Source organism: Cnephaeus nilssonii (genome assembly GCF_951640355.1).
Source record: "Cnephaeus nilssonii genome assembly, chromosome: 9".
NCBI lineage: Eukaryota > Metazoa > Chordata > Mammalia > Chiroptera > Vespertilionidae > Cnephaeus > Cnephaeus nilssonii.
In genome coordinates this window covers 70,627,935-70,651,202 of record NC_137080.1, presented here as the reverse complement: position 1 = coordinate 70,651,202, position 23,268 = coordinate 70,627,935, and the positions used below count along the sequence as shown (strand labels likewise).

The 23,268-nt window shown below is 43.2% G+C and overlaps 1 protein-coding gene across 7 annotated transcripts in view; it reads left to right on the top strand.

The window, feature by feature from the left end:
• Positions 1–10,137: 10,137 nt before the first annotated feature.
• PHF3 (PHD finger protein 3) overlaps positions 10,138–23,268 on the top strand; it is an 85,046-nt gene continuing 71,915 nt past the window's right edge. The window contains exon 1 of one of the 7 annotated variants that reach the window (XM_079780070.1): positions 10,138–10,461. The gene's annotated coding sequence lies outside the window, so the exon portion shown is untranslated. The other 6 variants (XM_079780071.1, XM_079780069.1, XM_079780074.1 and 3 more) reach the window with 6 other exon arrangements.

Genomic DNA, 23,268 nt, shown 5'->3' with positions numbered 1-23,268 from the left:
AAGGTACATGCCCTTGACCGGAATCGAACCCGGGACCCTTGAGTCCACAGGCCGAAGCTCTATCCACTGAGCCAAACCGGTTTCGGCTTAAATTTCTATTATGAGCCAAATTTGTGCTGAGTATGAGGAAAGGTTTGAGCAGTTTTATATAGTCTTTGCTCTTTTGAAGAGTACAATATAGGCCAGAGGAGGAACATTAAACAATTAATGTACACATGCTTAATTAAATAATTACAAGTGGTAAGAGTTAGGAAAAAAAGAGAACATAACAGAGTGTAGGGAATTAGGGAAGGTGTCCTGAAAGAAGTGATGTTTGAACTGAAACCAAAGGATTAGGTGGTTTTATGATTCTGTTCATATGAAATCTCCAGAATAGGCAAGTCTGTAGAGAAAAGAAGTAGATTAGTGAAAAGTAATTACTGGTTGCTTAGGGCTGGTGGGAGGATGGGGGTTGGGTGGTGATGGCTAAAAGGTTAGAGATTTCTTTTTGGAGTGAAAATGTCAAGGTGAGAAATGTCCAAACCTGTAAGAATTTTTATGAGTATATTTGAGCCAAAATGACAACAATCGCTGAGAAGCAAAATTTCAATGGATTGAGAAAGTTTTCCAGAGAATGCCAGTTTTGCACCTTATTTTATGCATTAGCATAAAAGAAGGAGACATAAAGGGGTTATATGAAAGTCATTAGTGATGGGTTAGGAAGGCAGAAAAAAGCAAAGTGGGGAATTCTTTGGGATTGGACAAAAAGTAAAACAGAGAAACACATACTTCTTTTACATTGGTGGGTATTGGGTAGTTAATCGATAACAATTAACACAATAACAATTGTAAAGAATGACCTTCGGCTGACCTGCGTGACTCAGTCGTTGAACATGGACCCATGAACCAAGAGGTCACTGGTTCAATTCCCAGTCAGGGCACATGCCAGGTTGCGGGCTTGATCCCCAGTCGGGGGCATGTAGGAAGCAGCCCCTCAATGATTCTCTCTATCATTGATGTTTCTCTCTCTCTCTTCCTTCCTCTCTGAAATCAACAAAAAGAAAAAAGAAATGTTCATTTCAGTCCATCGTATGTGGTTACTTTAGGTCTCTGAGTTGGTAAGATCCACCATGCAGGCCTTCCCTGAGCTTGTCAGGTTTAGTATGTGGCCCATTTTCCATCCACAAAAATCTATTTTTTTAAATATATTTTTATTGATTTCAGGGAGGAAGGGAGAGGGAGAGATAGAAACATCAATGATGAGAGAGAATCATTGATCAGCCGCCTCCTGCATGCCCCCTACTGGGGATGTAGCCCACAATCCAGGCATGTGCCCTTGACCAGAATCGAACCTGGGACCCTTCAGTCTGCAGACCGACTCTCTATCCACTGAGCCAAACCAGCTAGGGCACCGTTCACAAAAATCTAAAATTAATTGTGGTATTGGTGTGCAATTTTATGAATGGACTTAAAAAATTAAATTGTACAATTCAAATGGATGAATTTTATGATATGTAAATTGTTTCAACAAAGCTGTTACAAAACAACAACAACAAAAAAAAACAGATCATGTCATTCCTTGCTTAAAAATCCCCCAATGGCTTCCAATTTCATTTGCAACAGATTCTAGTTTACCAGGTTCTTGCCAATCTCTCAGCTCCCTGTCTCATACTTTATGATTCAGTCACACTAGCTTTTTCTTTTTCTAGAACATCCCAAATTCATTTCCAACATGGAGTTTGGGGATTAGCTTTTTCTTCCAATTAAGCACTCTTTCTCTATGACCTCCTTGATTATTAGTGAAGAACCACAGTCTCATCCCCTCAGTTCCCAGTCCCTCCTCTAGCCTGATGAAATCCTCTTCCTGGGTCCTCTTTTCCCACTGTTCCAGTTTGTGTTCTTACATATTTTCATTGACCGGACTACCTGGGAGAACTTTTCTCCTAGGCCTGGACCCTCCTAGCAAATGCTGTATTTTCTCTAGGCTCTCAGATCTGCAGATAAATTAAACACACGATTTTCTAACTTTTTCTTCAATAGTTTGAATTCAAATACAAATGACAAACAAGTGATTAGCTTTGAGTGATATAATTGGAAAGAGTCATGAATGCTCGGTCTAGCCCAGGACCTTAGCCCCTACTCTGAGGCAGTCTGACCTAATGGACCTGCATTCTGCTTTGCTGTAACTTGCTGAGATGCCTGTTGGTGACATGACTCAGTGCATCTTGGGAAACTGCAAGTTGTTGGGAGGATAGCCACCACCTTCTTTGTCCCCCGGGGGAGTCGGGCTGTTACCCTTCCTGTGCCTTTGGTCTAAGGACCTGCCCTTTAGCTTTCCCACTAATCCTATCTGATGAATCTGGTTCTGTATGTGCTAGGAGAGCAAATCACTGTTCTCTCAACTGGGAGATGAGTCTTTTTTTTTTTTTTTAATATACTTTATTGATTTTTTTACAGGGAGGAAGATGGATAGAGAGTTAGAAACATCGATGAGAGAGAAACATTGATCAGCTGCCTCCTGCACACTCCCTTCTGGGGATGTGCCTGCAACCAAGGTACATGCCCTTGACTGGAATCGAACCCAGGACCCTTCAGTCCCCAGGCCGACACTCTATCCACTGAGCCAAATGGGTCAGGGCAAGGGAGACGAGTCTTGAACCAGTGGAAAGTTATATTTAACTGCCTCTCAGCATTTGACCTTTACCTCCTTGATTTATTAGTAAATGAATTCTGGTTATTCCCTGAGGATCTTATTTGCTCTCCAATTCTCTCAAGTGGAGGCTACATATTTTTTACATCCCTCTTACCTTAGGCTAGGCTTTCCATTTCTGCATCGCAATTTCTTCTTCTTTTTTTATAAATATACTAGAGGCCCGGTGCATGAAATTCGTGCTCGGGGGCGGGGGGGGGGGAGGGTGTATGGGTCCCTCAGCCTAGCCTGCACCCTCTCCAATCTGGGACCCCTTGAGGGATGTCTGCCTGTTTAGGCCTGATCCTGATGGGCAGCCGGACATCCCTCTCACAATCCAGGACTGCTGGTTCCCAACCGCTCGCCTGCCTGCCTGCCTGATTGCCCCTAACCGCTTATGCCTGCCAGCCTGATCACCCCCTAACCACTCCCCTGCCAGCCTGATTGACGCCTAACTGCTCCCCTGCCGGACTGATTGCTCCTAAATGCCCTCCCCTGCTGGCCCAGTCACCCCTAACTGCCCTCCCCTGCAGGCCTGGTCCCTCCCAACTGCCCTCCCTTGCCTGATCCCCCCCAACTGCCCTCCCCTGCAGGCCTGGTCCCTCCCAACTGCCCTCCCTTGCCTGATCCCCCCCAACTGCCCTCCCCTGCAGGCCTGGTCCCTCCCAACTGCCCTCCCTTGCCTGGTCCCCCCCAACTGCCTCCCCTGAAGGCCTGGTCCCTCCCAACTGCCCTCCCCTGCTGGCCTGGTCCCCCCCAACTGCCTCCCCTGAAGGCCTGGTCCCTCCCAACTGCCCTCCCCTGCTGGCCTGGTCCCCCCCAACTGCCTCCCCTGAAGGCCTGGTCCCTCCCAACTGCCCTCCCCTGCAGGCCTGGTCCCCCCCCAACTGCCCTCCTCTGCTGGCCCTGTTACCCCTAATTGCCCTCCCTTTCAGGCCTGGTCCCTCCCAACTGTCCTCCCCTGCTGGCCATCTTGTGGTGGTCATCTTGTGTCCACATGGGGGCAGCCATCTTTGACCACATGGGGGCGGCCATCTTGTGTGTTGGAGTGATGATCAATTTGCATATTACCCTTTTATTAGATAGTATTTGTATTGATTTCAGAGAAGAAGGGAGAGAGAAAGAGAGAGAGAGAGAAACATCAGTGATGAGAAAGAATCATTGACTGGGTACCTCCTGTACAACTCCCACTGGGGATTGAGACCACAACCCTGCAACCCGGGCATGTGCCCTGACTGGGAATCGAACCATGACCTCCTGGTTCATAGGTCAATGCTCAACCACTGAGCTACATCAGTCAGGCTTCCCTCTTTGATCTTTAATGAACTGATACTGTAGGGACTAAAGTTTCAGTGACGGCATACATTTTTTCATATCAAAATTAACCTTTGTATCTGTATTGTGAGATGTCTTCCAATGCCTCACTCTCTTCCAGGCTCAATTTTCCTGGGTAAAGTTTATAAGATCCAAATTTTGTCAGTTTTCATAATTTTCAAGTCACTTACAAATATATTATCAGTTTTAGCCATTGTTGGTTGTCTTATTTTCTGCCAAATTTAATTTTCCTGAGTTAATTTGGAGTTTTCAATATAATCTAATTTTCTGATAGGTCCTTTAACTAAAACAGTGTCCTGCGTGCAGTGAGATCCATTCCCAGTGTTATGCTGGTCCTTTCTTTCAGCAAACTTTGCATGGATTGTGTTTATATCTGGAAGCAAAATGCAAAGATCATTAATGGACAAATGTGAAACTTGAATGCTTGGCTCATTCAAAAATAATAGAATCAAAACATTATGATTATGACAAGTTTTTTGTATTTTTTTAGGATTAAAAATCTTTGTTTTGTAAATATGACAGCCTATGGTTCCTACATTCTTTTTTTACCTCCATTTAAAAAAATTAAATCTTTATTGTTGAAAGTATTACATATGTCCCCTTTCCCCCCCATTGACCCCTCATAGTCTGCCCCCACCCCTACCCCCACCCCTAACCTAGGCCTTCACTACCCTATTGTCTTGTCCATGGGTTATGCATATATGCATATAAGTTCTTTGGTTGATCTTTTTTAAAAATTTTATTTTATTTATTTATTTTTTGGATCTTATTATTTTTATTAACATTTTTAAATTAAAGTATAGTTGGCATATACTATTATATTAGTTTCAGGTGTACAACATAGTGATTCAACATTTATGCACCTTACTAGAGGCCCGGTGCACAAAATTCGTGCACGGGGGGGGGGTGGTCCCTCAGCCCAGCCTGCACCCTCTCCAATCTGGGACCCCTCGAGGGATGTCCGACTGCCCATTTAGGCCCGATCCCACCAGGATCGGGCCTAAATGGGCAGTCGGACATCCCTCTCACAATCCAGGACTGTTGGCTCCCAACTGCTCGCCTGCCTGCCTTCCTGATTGCCCCTACCGCTTCTGCCTCCCAGTCTGATCACCCCCTAACCACTCCCATGCCAGCCTGATTGATGTCTAACTGCTCCCCTGCCAGCCTGTTTGCCCCCAACTTCCCTCCTCTGCCGGCCTGGTCACCCCTAGCTGCCCTCCCCTGCAGGGTTGATCGCCCCCAACTGCCCTCCTTTGCAGGCCTGGTCTCTCCCAACTGCCCTCCCCTGCTGGCCATCTTGTGGTGGCCATCTTGTGTCCACATGGGGGCAGCCATCTTTGACCACATGGGGGCAGCCATCTTGTGTGTTGGCGTGATGATCAATCTGCATATTACTCTTTTATTAGATAGGATTGAGGCTTGGTGCATGGGTGGGGGCCAGCTGGTTTGCCCTGAAGGGTGTCCTGGATCAGGGTGGGGGTTCCCTTGAGGCGTGGGGTGGCCTGGGCGAGGGGCCTGTGGTGGTTTGCAGGCCGGCCACGCCTCCTGGCAACCCAAGCGGAGGCCCTGGTATCTGGGGTTTATTCATCTTCTACAATTGAAACTTTGTAGCCTGGAGAGGAGCCAAGCCTTCTGCTCGCTCTGTGGCGGCAGCCATTTCTGTTGGAATTTATGTATCTCCTATAATTGTAGCCTGGAGTGAAGGCCTGAGCCGGCCAGGGTTGCAGAAGCTTGGCTTCCTCTATTGCCTGGGGCAACCCTAGCCTCCTGCTCTTCCAGCTCCGTGGCTGCCGCCATTTCTGTTGGAATTTATTTACCTTCTATAATTGAAACTTTGTAGCCTTAAGTGGAGGCCTGGGCCCGCCAGGGTGTGTGGAAAGCTTGGCTTCCTCCATTGCCAGGGAAACCCAAGCCTCCCTCCTGCTCTCTGTGGCTGCAGCCATCTTGATTGGGGTTAATTTGCATACTCACTCTGATTGGCTGGTGGGCGTGGCTTGTGGGTGTAGTGGAGTGATGGTTAATTTGCATGCTACTCTTTTATTAGATAGTATAATGTAATTGACCACCACAATAAGCCTCATAACCATCTATCACCATGCAAAGTTATTACATTATTGACTATTCCCTTACTGTACATGATTGTTTTAATCAACATCACAATTTCTTAGAATAATTTTAGATTTACAAGTGACCTTTTTAAAAATATATATTTTTATTGATTTCAGAGAGGAAGGGAGAGGGAGAGATAGAAACATCAATGATGAGAGGGAATCATTGATTGGCTGCCTCCTGCAAGCTCCCTGGGGATGGAGCCCGCAACCCGGGCATGTGCCCTTGACCAGAATTGAACCCGGGACCCTTCAGTCCGAAGGCCGATGCTCTATTCACTGAGCCAAACCAGCTAGGGAAGGTTGATCTCTTCCCACCCAACCTTTCCCACCTTCCCTCTGAGCATTTTTTTTAAAATGGGGCCTCCCTGTAAAAGCTGGAAGACCTGCTGGACAAATTCAAAAAGAGCTGTAAGCACTTGAGCATTTTTCTAAAATATATGTTTATTGATTTCAAAGAGGAAGGGAGAAGGAGAGAGAGATAGAAACATCAATGATGTGAGAGAATCATTGGTTGGCTGCCTCCTGCAAGCCCCACACTGGGAATTGAGCCTGAAACCTGGGCATATTGTCTTACCAGTAATCAAACCCTTGACCTCCTGGCTTCTAGGTCGACGTTCAACCACTGAGTCATGCCAGCCAGGCCAGCATTTTTTTTTTTCCATAAATTTACTAAAATTTCTCTAACATGGTAAGTTTTCCCCAGCTCGTCTAAAGGGATTTTCCATCTAATGACTTTTCATTTGAGCTTTACTCTATTGAATTCCTTTAGGATTGGATTTTGTTCATAGCAATAATCTTATATTTTCCTAATGCTTTTGAAATAGGAATTTTTAGGGGTGAAATACGCAGGTTTAGGAAATTTTTAAAATTAAGGTGGTCCATGGAAAAAGCAGAGGGCTACAGAGCTACAAAAGTTATATTTCCATAAGACAAGGGAGTTGGGAGAGGCAACAGTTACATTTCCATAAGATAAGGGAACTGAGAGTAGCAAAAGGTCTATATTTACAAAATAAAGAAGGAAGAAAGCCTGAAGGGAATAGGAGAACAATGAGGGAGGAGGGCCTCACCATCCCATATGAAGTTTGACCTTTGAGCTCAGGAGTTGCTATAGTGACCAAATCAAAGGGGACTAGTGACCAATCAGAGGGGATATCGAGGCACACACACAAAAAAACAAACTGCAGCCTTTATAAACCATGGAAAAAGGAACTCAGTGGGACTCTTTCCTCTTCCCCACGTGGGAGTCTGTGCTGTGAGCTTCTTTCCTCCGCCCCACCTGGGAGTCTTGTTCTTCAATAAATCCCCACCTTTACTATACCACCTTTCATCCGTGGTTTCATTCTTCAACTCGGATGGACAAAGAGCCCAGGGAAGCCATCCTGCCCAGGGGAACACCGCGTGTTCCAATCCAAAAATCCCGTATCACTTTTTTCAAATTTCACATTGAGGTCCAGAAAAAGAATAAAGATAAAGCTAGATTTATTTTTGCAATTCATCCCAGTCATTCCAAGTAAAAAACATTTTTAAATTACTCATTTCTATTTTCCTTTTTCAAAAAACATTATTTATTTATTTATTTATTTATTTTTTTTTTTAGGGAGTGGAAGGGAGGGGTAGGAACAGAGAGAAACATCGATGTGAGAGAGACACATTGATTGGTTGCCTCTCCCATGGGCCCAACCAGGGCTGGGGATTGAGGTACACGCCCTTGACCAGATTGAACCCATGACCCTTTAAGTCCGAGGGCTGACAGCTCTAATTGAAACAGGAATTTTTAGCGGTGAAAGACAGGTTTAGGAAATTTTAGAAATTAAGAAGGCCATGGATAAAGCACAGGGCTGCAGAGCAGCAGAAGGTACATTTCCACAGAATGGGAGAGCTGGGAACAGCAAAAGGTCTATATTTACAAAATAAAGAGAAGGAAGCCCTTCATCCAGAAGGAGAAGAAACCCCAGAGGGAATAGGAAAACAATAAGGAAGGAGGGGAGGAAATGTGAGGTTTGATCTTGGAGCCCAGGAGTTACTATAGTAACCAGTCTAAGGGAATAGGGACCAATCAGAGGGGATATCAAGGCACAAAGATCTACAGACTTTATAAGCTGTAGGAAAAAGGAACTCAGTGGGATTCTTTCCCTTTCCCCCTGTGAGAGTCTGTACTTGTTCTTCAATAAATTTCCACCTTTGCTATACCACCTTCTGTCCCTGGATTCATTCTTCGACTCCGTCGGACAAAGAGCCCAGAAACCAGTCTGCCCAGGGGAACACCGCGTGTTCCAGTCCAAAAATTCCATTTTATATTCACTGAACCAAACTGGCCAGGGCTCAAAAACAATTTTAAAAAAAGATTGTCAAAGTTTTGAAGGGTTGATGAGTTAAAGCAGGGGCTGGAACTCTAGGATTCCAGTAGAATTAGGACAACCTAAATTTCCTTTGTGGACAAGCATTTAGAATTGGGAGTGCTTGAAATATCAGAAGACGGAGAGAGTTACAGAAGAGATCTTCACTACATGCCTGTAGACTATTATTCTACTCTGTACAAATTTTAAAATGTGGCCTGTAGTTGGTGTGAGGCTTAAATCAACAAATAAAGCTTTTAGAAGAGCACAGCAGGTGCTGGTCGTCATTAAAAAAAATTTTTTTAATTGCTGACAGTATGGCTGTCATTCTTTATTTTATTTTTAAATATATTTTATTGATTTTTTTTTACAGAGAGGAAGGGAGAGAGAAACATCCATCAGCTGCCTCCTGCACACCCCCTACTGGGGATGTGCCCTTGACCTGAATCCAACCTGGGACCCTTGAGTCCACAGGTTGACGCTCTATCCACTGAGCCAAACCGGTTAGGGCTGGCTGTCATTCTTTAGAGGGCACTGTAACGGTCCCTGCAGATAGCAGGCATAATTCCTGTCCTTAAAGGGTTCATTTTGAAAAAAAGAAAGAAAAAAAAAGTTCCTTTTGGTTAGCGTGATGACTAGCAAGTTACTTGGAGTGCTTAGTAAAGGCTGAGATAGGGGTCAGTCCAAACTGCTATTGAAAACACTTAACCTAGACTGGTGGTTTTTCAACCTTTTGGTCTCAGGACCTTTACACACTCTTAAAAATTACTGAGGGGCTTCCAAGAGCTTTTGTTTATATGGGTTAGTTGTATTTATTGACATTTATCCCCTTAGAAATTAAACCTAAGGCAAATGACATTTAAAAACAATTCGCTGTTATCACATATAGGTATGAAAAACATGTTTCCAAAATTTAATAGAGTGGCATTGTTGTACATTTTTGCAAATTTCTTCAATGTGTGGTTTATTAGATGGCTGAATTCTCACATTTGCTTCCTTATTGTTTTGGTTTAAAAAGATCAAGAAAATTTGACCTTATACATGTATAAGCATGGCAAAAGAACTGAAGCTTCTCTGAGGAGTCTTGGGGACCTCTCAGGGGGGTCCTCTGGCCACACTTTGAGAACTGCTGACTTAGGCCAGAACTGTTTCTTGCAGGCGGCAGGCAGCTGGAGTCCTGAAGCACACCAGCTATTGAGGGTGGAGGTGGTTCATGATGGGACTTTTGTGCCGAGCCAGCAGGGATTCTTGGGCAAGAGGCTTTACTCCAACGTCCTCGACCATTCATTTTTTTCCTTCTTCTCTACCATTCTTGAACACATACATACACAAAAGGTAAAAAGGACCCGGGGAGCAGCTTTGCCCGTCAATATTCCATGAACTATGAAGCCTTAGCGCTTATTACAGCCGAGAAAAGGAGACCATCCCTTAGCCTCTCCCCTTCCGGTTGCCGGGGAGGTGAAAGCGAGAAGCCCGCGGGCGGTACGCGGTCGTTTAAAAGCCTAGGAGCGGGGCGGAGGCGGAGGCGCGTCGGAGCGTGGCCGCCCGGGGCCCGCAGAGGCGCGGCGCGGCGCGGCGCGGGAGGGCCCACGGTGCGCAGGCGCGGCGGCGGCGGCGGCGGCTCCGGCCGCGGCCCCGGAACGGTAAACAGAGGGGTCACGTGACGCAGGCTCGCTTTTACCCCCGCGCCGCCGCCGCACGCCGATGGCTGTGGGGTCTCGCACCGCCGTACCGTCCCCACGAGGCGAGCGACCCTCGGGTTCTGGGCGGCGGCGGCTGCAACGAGGACTGGGAGGGCGGCGCAGAAGCCAGGAAGGTGTCGTCAGCAGCAGCCGCCCGACCCCGTGAGGAAAAGAGGCTGTGGCAGCGACGCCGACGTCCTGCGCGTACCCCCTCTCCGCGGCACCCACCGGGCCCCCTCCTCCTCCTCCTCCTCCTCCTCGGCGGCGGCGGCGGCGGCGGCCACCATCTTCCTCTTGCTGCCAGTGGTAGCGCTCGTCGGCGGAGCTGGGTGAGTTGCGGCTCTGGCCGCGGCCAGCGAGACTCGGGCAACCCTCCCCTCCCCCATCCCCTTCCACACGCACGACGCCTCGGCTGCTCTCCCCGCCCCTCCCGCGGCGGACACTCCGCGCCGGAGAACGGCGCGGCGGGGAAGTCTCTCTGGCCTCTTGCGTAACGTCCTCGGCCTATCCGGGCCGCGCCTCCGCCGCCCGGGACCGTTTGGACCGCGGGCTGGGGAGGGAGCCGCGGTGGAGAGGTCGCCGGGCGGAGGGTCGGGACCGCGGTCTCTCCCCGGTTCCGACTCCTGCTCCCGCTCCCGCTCCTGCTCCGGGGCCCTCGGGGGTGAGTGTGCCCCGTCGCTGCCGCGCGGGCGCGCAGGCCTGGAGGCTCGGCGGGCCTGGCTGGGAAGGCCCGGCCTGCAGGCCCCGACCCTGCCCACTCCGGCCTCTTCCCTCCAGGGGAGCCCGGCCTTGAGCGTCGGGCCCTGGGTCCGGGGAGCCGGGACTGGCCGTGGCTGCGAGGCCGAGTCCGGTTCCCGCGTTTGGAGATGGGGGAGTTGGCGCTCCATCCATCCTTTTCCTGCCGCGCGCTTTTGTGCTCGGGAGCCAAACTGTCGACGCCTTTTGCTTAGGTGGAAAGGAGAAGCCTAGGATCTGGGCTTTCCGACGATGCGTGTAATGGACTGAACCACTTGTCGCTGTGTGCGTGTTAATGGAGCTCAGTAACTAATCACCTGACACGGGGTGGGGGCGGGGACGGGAAGAAAGGGAGAGCGTGTTGGAGCGGCGCACGGTCCCGGCCCCGGCCGGGTGTCATTGCCTGGCCCGAGGAGCTTTTCCTGTCTTCCGGTGGGAAATGCCATTTCCTAGACTCTTCTGATTCGAGGTTATTTGAGTGTGATTTTTTTGGGTGCTATTCAGGAATCATTCGCAGAGTATGATCATGGCTGTGGATAGTCATTAATGTAAGTAGCAACAAAGCTTTAATATCGGCTCAGCCCTAATTAATCTGCACCACCTGTAGAGATGCTTAATTTACAAGGAAGCAGAGGTCATTGAACCTTCACCAGAGAAATTTACCACCTTGTTTTTAAGCTAAAAAACAAACAAAAAAAAATGATACAGCAAACTACTGGGGAATACTTAGGTACTACGTTCTATTTGGTTACTAGTTGGGGTTCGAGCTTGCCTTCCTTTTTCCAAACTGGTTGTTTGAGATCTTCCAAAAAAAAAAAAAAAAATGACGCCTCCATTACTCATTCATTTCCTACCATTTTTTGATATTTGGCTGAGGTGTTTGGGATTGTGAAAATGTTTGAATGTGTGTTTGTGATAGAAAAGAGACATGAGTCAAAGAGCCAGGAGACCTTTGTAGTATTCTTTTATTTTTGAACTTGTATCTTCGTTCCGGAGCACAAAAGGTGTTGTATAAAGATTGTTATTTAGAATAGTAATTTTTAACATTCACTGCCACTTAGACCATTTCTTAATTTACTGTTTTTCTCAGTCCTTTTGTTTACTGGCCATATATTAATTTCCCTCCACCATCATCACTATTACTGCTTTTAACTGCATACTCCACTTCCCCAAGATAGTAACAGAATTTAAAGGGGGACTTTAGGAGTTGTTATTGCTCTGTTTAAACCACACACAGTTCAGTGGATTCCTTAGCAGCAGAAAGTTGGCCACTTTTTAAGGATGCAGAATTACAATCTTAGATTTTGAGCTTTATTTGATAGCTGTACTAGTGAATTGTCAAAAGGATAAAAAATGAGTTCGTGATAAGGGCCAGTTTTCCCATTCCTTGCATGCTTTATAGGTCCATTTATTGAAGAGCACGAACATGTAATTTATTATACTGCTATTACATCCTTATGGAGGATAGTGAACTTCTTTATTTATCACACTGAATTAATTATGCATTCCATGCTGTTTGGATAGACCTCAGCTAACTTTAGATGATCCTGTAGTATACGCAACGGGTTGCATATTCAGATACCTAAAATCTAAGAGAAGTGGTTCCTGTAAATGTAGGTGAAAATAGTTTTAGGCAAATTCAAATTTCAGGATAGAAAAATTGAAAGGAATTTGTATGTTAATTACTTATAACCATACTATTAAAATTTAAATTGTACTTAATATTGGAATCAGCTAGGAAAGGTTAATTTTTGCTTACGTAGTAGCTTATTAATAAAGCAATTAATTAAAGTTGGAAGGAAGCAAGTGATGATTTGGATTAGTGCAAAATTATCTTTAAGAGTTTAAATTTTTACATTGTATGGATTATACTTGGAAAAACTGTTAAGTGTAAATTATGTATGCAGTTCTGTTTTGGGGGCACTAAAATATAGATAATGGTTATCTTCCTTGACATGGTAATATGGCGTTTGCCTTTTTGGTACATTTTGCTTTTTAAAATTTTTATTGATTTCAGAGAGGAAGAGAGAGGGAGAGATAGAATCACCAATGATGAGAGAGAATCATTGATTGGCTGCCTCCTGCACACCCCACACTGGGGATGGAGCCTGCAAACTGGGCATGTGCCCCAACCAGGATTTGAACCATGACCTCCTAGTTCATAAGATTGACTTTCAACCACTGAGCCATGCTAGCCAAGTGGTACATTCTGCTTTTTTAAGTGTGCTGTTTTGTCTTCAGAAAGATTTCTCATGAAATTCTTTTTACTTAAGGTTTGGAGATATCTTTTCTATATTTTGGGGATAATGAGTTTTATTGATTGCCCCAGAGTATGGACTGGTCAATTCTATGCATTGTGCATTTAACTTAGACTAACTTTAGGTTTGTGGATAACCCGTAACTACTTCACCACCACACACTGTCAGGGAGTTCAGGGTTCTTGGAGTCCTGTTTTCTTTTCTTTTTTTTTTTTTTTTTTTTATTGATTTTTTTACAGAGAGGAAGGGAGAGGGACAGAGAGTTAGAAACATCGATGAGAGAGAAACATTGATCAGCTGCCTCCTGCACACTCCCCACTGGGCATGTGCCCACAACCAAGGCACATGCCCCTGACCGGAATCGAACCTGGGACCCCTGAGTCCGAAGGCCGACGCTCTATCCACTGAGCCAAACCGGTTAGGGCCTGTTTTCTTTTTTTTAAAAATATTTTTTTATTGATTTCAGAGAGGAAGGGAGAAGAAGAAAAAGGTAGAAACATCAATCAATGATCAGCTACCTTCTGTTGTATGCCCCCCACTAGGATCGAGCCCACAACCTGGGCATACTAGTATGCCCTGACTGGAATTGAACTGTGTGTGACCTGGTTCATCTATACTAATAAAAGGCTAATTAGACTGGGAGACCTTCCGGACGTTCTTCTGGACAAAGCCATGGTGGCGGGGCTGAGGTAGAGGCGGTTAGAGGCCAAGAGGGCAGGGCAGTTGTGGGTGATCAGGTCAGGATGGGGTGGCAGTTAATGGGTGATCAGGCTGGTGGGGGGCAGGGCCGTTGGGGGTAAGTAGACCTGCAGGGGGGCCAGTTGGGGGCGAGGTGAGCAGGGTGTCAGTGGGGGTCAGTTGGAGGGGATCAGGACAGCGGTGGGAGGCAGTTTGGAGTGAGCAGGCCAGCAGGGGGGCAGTTGGGGGTGAGCACACTGGCACGGGGGGCAGTTGGGGGTTATCAGGCTGGCGGGGGGGCAGTTGGGGGCGAGCAGGCTGGCAGCGGGGGGCAGTTGGGGGCGAGCAGGCCGGCAGGCAGAGTGGTTAGGGGCAATCAGGCAAGCAGGCAGGCAGGTGAGCGGTTAGGAGCCAGCAGTCCCGGATTTCGAAAGGGATGTCTGACTGCCGGTTTAGGCCCGATCCCTGTAAACCGGCAGTAGGACATCCTTTGAGGGGCCCCAGATTGGAGAGGGTGCAGGCTGGCTGAGGGACCCTCCCCCCACCCCCATGCACGAATTTTGTGCACCGGGCCTCTAGTAGGTAGATAACCACTGAGCCACCACAGCCGAGTGCTGTTTTCTAAATATTTTCATGCATCTGCACTTCCAAGAATTCTGACATTTGGTTGCTGGATTTCTTTTCTTGGGCTCTATTTCTCTTTTATTTCTTGGAGCACCCTCTGAGGATCCTGGAGTATCTTTTCAAAAGCATAGACATTTTATATTTTAACTATAAAATTGACTTGGCAAGTGGTTACACATTTATGATACTGGTGCATTTTTGAGAGCAGAAGTATATTCTTTTTAAATTGTTGCCCTGTGACGGAAAGATATTGAGAGTATTGAATTGATTCAAAATATTTGAGCTCCATGTGCTGTTTGTACTCTCAAGGAATATATTCTAGATCGAGAAAAAAAAGATTTAGAAAAATGAAGTGTTAAATCACATTAATAGTTAAAAGCTATTGTATGAGAGATTGCCCAGAGCAGGGGTCCTCAAACTTTTTAAACAGGGGGCCAGTTCACTGTCCCTCAGACTGTTGGAGGGCCGGACTATAGTTTAAAAAAAACTATGAACAAATTCCTATGCACACTGCACATATCTTATTTTGAAGTAAAAAGACAAAACGGCAAAAACACCTACCTGCATGTGGCCCGCGGGCCGTAGTTTGAGGACGCCTGACCCAGAGTATGGACTGGACAGTTCTATGCATTGTGCATTTAACTTAGATTATCTTGTAATAGGGGATTTAAATTTTTATGATCATTTGTATGATGAAGAGGGGATGAAAAGAAATAGTTAAGTAAAAACTTCAAACTGTTACACAAAAGTTTTAATATCTTTGCACAAATCTAACTTTATCAGCCAGTTTTGCATGACATAGTAGATTGTACAGAAAGGCAAAACTTTAGAGTCTTTTAAAAAATGTATTATTTTAAAAATATTTTTATTGATTTCAGGGAAGAAGGAAGAGAGAGAGATAGAAACATCAGTGATGAGAATCATTGATCATCTATCTGCCTCCTGCACAACCCCTACTGGGGGTGGGGTCAATCCTACAAACTGGGCATGTGCCCTGACCAGGAATTAAACTGTGACCTCCTGGTTCATAGGTTGATACTCAACCATTTGAGCCATGCCAGCTGGCTAGAGTTTTTTTTTTTTTTTAATATATTTTATTGATTTTTTACAGAGAGGAAGAGAGAGGGATAGAGTTAGAAACATCGATGATGTTCGATCAGCTGCCTCTTGCACACCCCCTACTGGGGATGTGCCCGCAACCAAGGTACATGCCCTTGACCGGAATCGAACCTGGGACCTTTCAGTCCGCAGGCCGACACTCTATCCACTGAGCCAAACCGGTTTCGGCTAGAGTTTTAATTCATTCATAATTTGTGTGAGTTGGCCACATGAAGACATTCTAAAATTGTAGGCTGAAAATAAATGGCAAAGTTTGTAGTTGAGAATTTGTAAAATGTTTATACACATAGAGGAGATAGCCATTTTATTTTTTTATGTGTAGGGAGAGGCTAAATGCATATTTCCTAATTTATTTTGGGACAAGGGTACATCACTTTGTTTCCAGTATTTTTATTTATTGATTGATTTCAGAGAGGAAAGGAGAGGGAGAGATAGAAACATCAATGATGAGAGGGAATCATTGATTGGCTGCTTCCTGTATGCCCTCTACTGCAGATTGAGCCCACAACCCGGGCATGTGCCCTTGACTGGAATCGAACCTGGGACCCTTCAGTTCACAGGCCCATGCTCTATCCACTGAGCCAAACCAGCTAGGGCTGTTTGCAGTATTTTTTTAAGGTTTCATTAATGGTGTACTAGTATTAACATAAAAATATGTTAAGCAAGCAGAGTGCATAAAGTACAGTAGTTTAAAAGTATAGACTTGGGAATCAGACTGCCTGGGTTCTGATTTGGGTATACTGGGTATGTGACCTTAAGCAAATTATGTAATGGTTGGGTCTCATTTTGTTTATCTGTAAAATAGAAATAATAATTGCACTTACCTCACAGTGTTGTGAGGAACTAGTGAGATAATGCATAGGGCCTGGCACATTGTACATGCTAAATACATCTTAGTTTGAACTGTTATTACTTAGGCCATAGTTTTAGTGGTGAGTTGCTTCCACTGTTTTCATGGTTAATCCAATAGGCCATAGTTTTAGTGGTGAGTTGCTTCCACTGTTTTCATGGTTAATCCAAACTGTTAATGCTTCCCATAATGTCAGTAGGATATGGTTGTAAACTTTTTTTTTTAAGTATGTTTTTATTGATTTTAGAGAAAGGAAGGGAGAGGGAGGAAGGGTAGAAACATCAGTGATGAGAGAGAATCATTGATCAGCTGCCTCCTGCACACCACCCCTACTGTGGATTGAGCCGGCAACCCTGCCATGTGCTCAGACCAGGCAGATGCTCTCACCTGGAATTAACCATGATCTCCTGGTTCATGGGTCCATGCTCAAGCTCAACCACTGAGCAACACTGGCCAGGATGGTTGTGAACTTTGAAGTTAAGTCTTAGTAGTGTTCAACTTGCACTTGATAGTTCTTTTTCTGGGTTCTTGGGTCTGCTTTGGTCTTAGAAGTCATATATCTTGGATTTTTATATATTATTTTTCCTGATAAGTAAAGAAAAGAAGTTGTGATTCTGGCTTTTTCTTATGAAGTCTTGTTAATAGATTCTAACCAATGAAACTGGACCATAATTTAAGATGGGTGTGCAGAGAAGGTGATTAGGTTGTATCAGTGTGTGGAATTGTGTCATATCACATGGTGTAACCACTTTGTGATTTTCCTTGACTCTACATTGGAAGGGTAACCTATTATTTCCTTTTAATGTTACCATATCATGGTGATTAAGAACTAACTTTTGTGTCAGAGTGGATTTGAGTCCCAGCTCTGTCACTTACTTTGTAATATTGTGTATAACTTTGCTAAGCTTTAGCCTCTCATAAATTGAGAATGTAATAGTACCTGCCTAATTGTGTGATTGTGAAGATTAAATGACATTATGCACTTAAATGAATTTAGCACAGTGCCTTACACATAATAAACATTCAATTTAACTTTACAAAGAGATACTATAGGGTACTGTTAAATGCATTGACTCTTGAATGAAATTCTGGGTTCAGATTTCTTTACCACTTCCTATGTCAAATCATTTTATTTTTATTTTTATTGATTTAAGAGAGGAAGGCAGAGGGAGAGAGAGAGATAGAAACATCAATGATGAGAGAGAGTCATCGATCGGCTGCTTCCTGCACGCCCCCTACTGGGGATCAAGCCTGCAACCTAGGCATGTGCCCTTGACCAAACTAAGTGGTTACACCATGTGACACTCTATCCAATGAACCAAACCAGCTAGGGCTCAATTTTTTTGATTCCACTTTTATTTTTTGTATAATTGGGATTATAATACAGCATTGGTGTGAGGATTATATTAATAAATGTTGAGCAGAGTTTCTTAATCTCAGCATTTATTTTTGGGGGGCAGGTTAATTCTTTGTTGTGGGGCTTTCTTAGTGCATTGTAGTATATTTATTAGATGTCAGCATGCCCTCTCCAGTTGCTATGACCACAAATGTCTCCATACAATTCCATGTGTAGTTTAGAGTATCTTTTAATGGTCAAGGGATTTAAGTTTTTATTATCATTTGTATGATGAAGAGAGGATGAAGAGAAATAGTTAAATAAAAACTTCAAAATATTACATAGGAGCTTTAATCTCTTAGCCGTCTTTTTAAAAAAAATAAATTTTTATTGATTTCAGAGAGGGAGAGGAGAGAAACATCAATGATGAGAGAATCATCAATCAGCTGCCTCCTGCATGCCCCCTACTGGGGGATCAAGGCCGCAACCCAGGCATGTGCCCTTGATCAGAATCAAACCTGGGACCTTTCAGTCTGCAGGCTGATGCTATATCCATTGAGCCAAACCAGCTAGGGCCAGTCTGTCTTTTTTAGACAACTAGAGGCCCGGTGCATGAAATTCATGCACTTGGGGGGGAGGGTCCCCTCAGCCTTGCCTGTGCCCTCTCGCAGTCCAAGAGCCCTAGGGGGATATCCGACTGACGGCTTAGGCCCACTAAGCCGTCAGTCGGACATTCTTAGCATTGCCACGGAGGCGGGAGAGGCTCCCACCACTGCTGCTGTGCTAGCCAGCCGTGAGCCCGGCTTCTGGCTGAGCAGCGCTCCCCCTGTGGGAGCACACTGACAACCACTGGCCAGCTCCTGTGTTGAGTGTCTGCCCCCTGGTGGTCAGTGCACATCATAGTGACTGGTCATTCCACCATTTGGTCATTAGCCTTTTATTATATAGGATTTTGCATGGCATAGTAGATTGTACAGATTGGCCAAATGTTCTCTGGAGGGATGAATCACCTCTGATTAAAAACTGATGTAAAGCATGTAGGACATTTCCTGGCATGAAGTTAGAGCGCATTAAGTTTTACATTTTGTCATCATTAGTAGTAGTGGTACTTTTATTTTCCTTCTCCTTCTGCTGTTAGTACTACTGCTACTACTACTACCACTACTACTACTAGTATTACTACTACTGCCTATTAGAAATTTGTTCATTGTAAGCATGCTTAATTAATTGATGGCTTAATTTAAACTGTGATGTAGGAGCTGGAAGGCACCAAGTAGTTGTTTCATTCCTAGGGCCTTTGCATTTAAGTCTTTGCCTGCTGGGTTGCTGTTTCTCTTATGCATGGATCATTTCTTCATTTCAAGTTTTGGCTCACATGTTTCCCTGTTAGCAGGTCCTTCATTTACCATTATATACAAAATGGCCCTCCTTAATCTTAACACCCCTTCCCAAATCACTATTACCCTGTTTTGTTTTTCTTCCTAGATTTTATAATCTCTTGATATATATTTGTCGCCCCCTTCATGCCACCCAAATATACACAAGACTATAGTCTACACGAGACAGCTTCCTAATATGATAACCTGTTAGGGCCTTTTGATTGCTTTAGTGATTTAATTTTTAGGTTTATATGTACTATTTTTTTAAAAAGACGATAAGATATCTAGTTTTACTTGAACATGTTTCTGAAAAGTTGAGCTACTCTTAATTTACTCTTAAGTTAAAGGGGATCTTTGTAGAAGTGCATTTTTATTGTTGGTACTTTCTAAATCTTTTTACATTCTGTTCATACACGAAACACTTGGAAAACAATGTATGCTGATTTCATGAGTGTAAACGAAAGTATAATTCTTAGAAAGGTCAGATGAAACAAGCATTTTAAAGTGGGAACTATCTCTGGATTTAGGTTGAATTTTATTCAGAATCTTAGTACTAATACTTATTTGAATCTTTCTAAATGGTCCATTGGGATCAAACTTGACTGTATGTAATTAGCAGATGCTACTCTCTTTGCCCGAGTATCTTCTGGACTTTTAGGAGCCATCACTCACATAACCTGCTTAGCTTTTCTTGTCTCAACGATTTTCACCTTTCTCTGTGATACTGTCTGCAGCACTTCACTATAACACTTTCATATTGTGATATTTACATGTATTAGTTTTTGTCTGTCCTCTGTTTTGGAGTGTGCATTCCTTGAGTTAGAGACGGGTTTGTTTCACTGGCACCTATGATGCTTAATAAGTATACTATGAATAAATGAGTAATTTTGAATTAAGCAGATTATCCAATTTCCTGGTTTAGATGGATACATTATTATCTGTAACCATGAGGTGTGACTGTGAACTCGGAAATAATTTCTGATTTTAGCATATATGTACTGGTCTAATTGGATATGTACATATTATTAGCCACCTAAAATACACCCTAGACTTGTTATGTTTTAATTATTAAATTTATAATACCAAATATGAGGAAGCATTTAAGTAAAATTTCAATGTAAGAAATAGGAATTTGTTTAAATCAAGTTGTCTAAGTAATAGTCTGTTTAATTAATTAACTCAAGTTTTCTTAATTAGATCTGATTATCTTTGTCTATTTACATTACTAGGTATCTCAGGGCATTATATTTTAGATTATGTTTATTTTTTTTAAAGGACTAATTTTGGAATAATTTTAGAGTTATAGAAAAGTTGCAAACATAGTATAGAATTTCTATATATCCTTTATCCAGTTTCCTTTATTGTCTTATTTGACATGCTAGTGCCTTTATCAGAACTAGAGATTAACATTTGTACATTACTATTAACTGAATTCCAGACCTTATGATTTTACCAGTTTTCCAACTACTGTCCTTTTTCTATTTCATTTTAAATGTGCGTTAATATTTCTATATTGGCTAACATTTGTTTTTAATTTAGCATGTGGGTTTTTATTTTTGATACTGAGCACTTGATATCTGAAACTGATTTTTTAAAATAAATTATTTCATTCCTCCATTAAATCTTACTTTCAAGATAGTCTTGTGGGATGTCTGTATATTATTTTTTGCATTCTACTTTTGGAATTGCTCCGGAGCCATTTATGAAAAATCAGTCTTACTAATTTATAACAATTTCACAAAATATTAGTTTTGTTATGTTTCCTGTAGAAATTGTCATCTTTGGACCCATAGGTTTGAGTTGCTTTGCTCTGTTTTGTCTTGCGAACATTCCCAGTCTTATTGGCCTATTAAAGGTGTTTCATACAATGGTAACTGCTTAACATTTGTTGAATAGAGGTATTGTTAAAAAAGAAATATAACTTTCTGTTATATCATTCTTTGTCAGTGTTTGAAGCCCCCCCACCCCCATATGCTTATTTAAATCCAGGAGAGCACACTTTATAAGTCATACAAGTTTTGGCAAAAAAAAAAAGAAAAGAAAGAAAAAAATAACTGGAAAGTTTTGTTTCACCCATCTTATTTACAATGTGCTTTACTACTTTTCTTAATTGATCTTCTATTTTAAAATGTGTTTTTATTGATTTTAGAGAGAGGAAAGGGAGATAGAGGGCTAGAGACATCAATGATGAGAGAGAATCATTGATGGGCTACCTCTCCTGCACACCCCCTACTGGGGATCAAGCCGCCAACCCAGCCATGTGTATCCTGATCTGGAATCGAACCATGACCTCTTGGTTCATGGGTCAACGCTCAATCATTGAGCAATACCAGCTGGACTCTTAATTGATCTTTAAAGAGTAAATATTGTATACTGTTGAGATTTAAAAATATGCCATAGGCTCTGAAGGTACTTCTAGTTTTGGGATTGCTCACTAATAGCAGTAGTATTATTGAGGAAAAAATATTTCTCACCTAGGTCAATATTTTGAATGAGCTGGTATTATAGCTGTGTGATTTCAAGCGGTGTGATCTTAATTTCTGAATGTTCTGAATGTTCCCACCATTTGAAAGCACACACAGACAGTATTGGGGTAACAGAAAGGCTAACCTCAGGTGAAGTTTGTAGAGTTTACCAGACACATGATATTATGCAAGATGGCAATGAGTGCATTTTTAGGAATTGAGCACACCATTTTTAGAAGGAGTGTTAATCATTTTTTTCCTAGAGCTGGAATTGTCTTTTTTTCTTTCTTTTTGATTCTTCTGAGAAAAAGAGGATTACTAATTTGGATGCAGCTCCAAAGAGGAGGTAGTTTTGGCCTGTTGTAAACTTTGAATTCCAGCATATTCAGCTATATAAATTCATTGGTCATTCTGGCTACATAATTTGTAAAGATTTAGTAAACCTTTTGTACATTATTTTTAATTACCAGAAATTTATTATACTAAAATTTCTTTGGAACCTGAAAACAGTGGGAGTGTTGGTGATGTATGATAATTGAGCCTTTCTTAGGCACTGGGATTAGATAGTTTTAGGGAATTAAAACTTTTCCTGACTTTTTCACCAGCATTGTAAGCTATAATTTCCTCTTAATCTTATAATTAGAGAATGCATGTAAAATAATTATTGAGTCATCAAATAGTTAACATTTTATTTCAGTGCCTTATTTTAGTATAAATACATTGTAGAAGAGATATTGACATCTGTCTATTTAGAAAAGGATTAATTTTTGTGAGAAAATTTTCTTTCCTTTTTAAAAAACTTAAAATTCAGTTACAATAAGTGCATCCATTTAAAATGAACAGGTTGATGAATTTTGGTGGATATATACACTGAGTGGCCAGATTATTATGATCTCTGAACGCATAATAATCTGGCCACTCAGTGTATATCCTTCCTATATAATAAAAGTCTAATATGCAAATTTTCCCCTCCACCAGGAGTTCCACCAGCAGGCAGGCCGGCCAACCGTCCATGTCCCCTCCCCCTGGCCAGGCTGGCCGAACCCTACCCATGCATGAATTCATGCACTGGGCCTCTAAACACACACACACACACACACACACACACACACACACACAGAGGCCAGATTATTATGCGTTCAGAGATCATAATAATCTGGCCACTCAGTGTGTAAACTCATGAAATTACTAACACATTCAAAGATTTAGGATAGTTTCATTCTAAATTTCAAAGTATCTTCCTGTTCCTTTGCAGTCCATCCCTCTCTTATTCAAGGCCCAAGGCAACCACTGATTTGTTAGAAAATTAGGAAAAATAGTTTTTAAAGGAGAGCCTTTACCCCAGGCCTGTGTTGCTCAGTTGGTTGGGAGTCATCCTGTGCACTAAAAGGTTGCTGGTTCAATTTCCTGTCAGGGGACATGCCTGGGTTGAGGGGCTCCATTCTTGGTAGGGGGCGTGCAGGAGGCAGCTGATCAATGTTATGCTGTCACAATGCTTCTTCTCCCTTCCACTCTCTCTAAAAATCAATAGACTATTCTTAAAACAAAAATCAAGATCCTTTAATGAATCAAATCTAGTCAATTTTAGCTCTAGTCAATTTTAGCTCAGTAGTTCAGTGTGTAAGAATTATGGCCTTGGGCTTTGGAATTTGTAAACCTATTTGAATCTTGGCTCTGTTTTGTGACTAGGGA